Source organism: Gregarina niphandrodes (genome assembly GCF_000223845.1).
Source record: "Gregarina niphandrodes unplaced genomic scaffold scaffold00137, whole genome shotgun sequence".
Classification (NCBI taxonomy): Eukaryota; Apicomplexa; class Conoidasida; order Eugregarinorida; family Gregarinidae; genus Gregarina; species Gregarina niphandrodes.
In genome coordinates, this window is record NW_011645901.1 from 1,527 (window position 1) to 1,948 (window position 422).

The following is a 422-nucleotide window of genomic DNA, read 5'->3' on the forward strand; positions in this document are numbered from 1 at the left end:
TTTGCGTCTGCCGAGAATCGAACCCGGGTCGCCTCGATGGCAACGAGGCATTCTACCACTAGACCACAAACGCTGAAGAAGTAACAATATCTGCGGGCCGCGGGCCGACTCGTACCCGTTGTCCGTGACACTGCTGATGTGGATGGAAAAAGATGATGTGGACACTTTTGACAACGCCACAAACCGAAATGGTTGATCGCATAAGTCTCACGGAATAGCACTGCTTCGTTTCGATCGAAGGACCTTTGGATTATGAGCCCAACACTCTCCCACTAAGCTACAATGCTATTATTCGTGATTCTGGTCTGGGGGGTTGGACGGGGTACGGAGTGGTTAACTGGAGTGATGCGCTGAGGCATGGTGCTGTCGGACCCTATCTGACAGTCAGGAGCACCCACCGTCCCACTGCTCTCCACTAGCGC

General features: G+C 53.6%; 2 non-coding genes across 2 annotated transcripts; both read right to left on the bottom strand.

The window, feature by feature from the left end:
• Positions 1-2: 2 nt before the first annotated feature.
• On the bottom strand, positions 3-73 carry GNI_210290. Its single transcript has one exon. It is a non-coding gene; the product is annotated as a tRNA-Gly (tRNA).
• A 142-nt stretch (positions 74-215) lies between these two features.
• Positions 216-287, bottom strand: GNI_210300. Its single transcript has one exon. It is a non-coding gene; the product is annotated as a tRNA-Met (tRNA).
• Between the last annotated feature and the right edge of the window lie 135 nt (positions 288-422).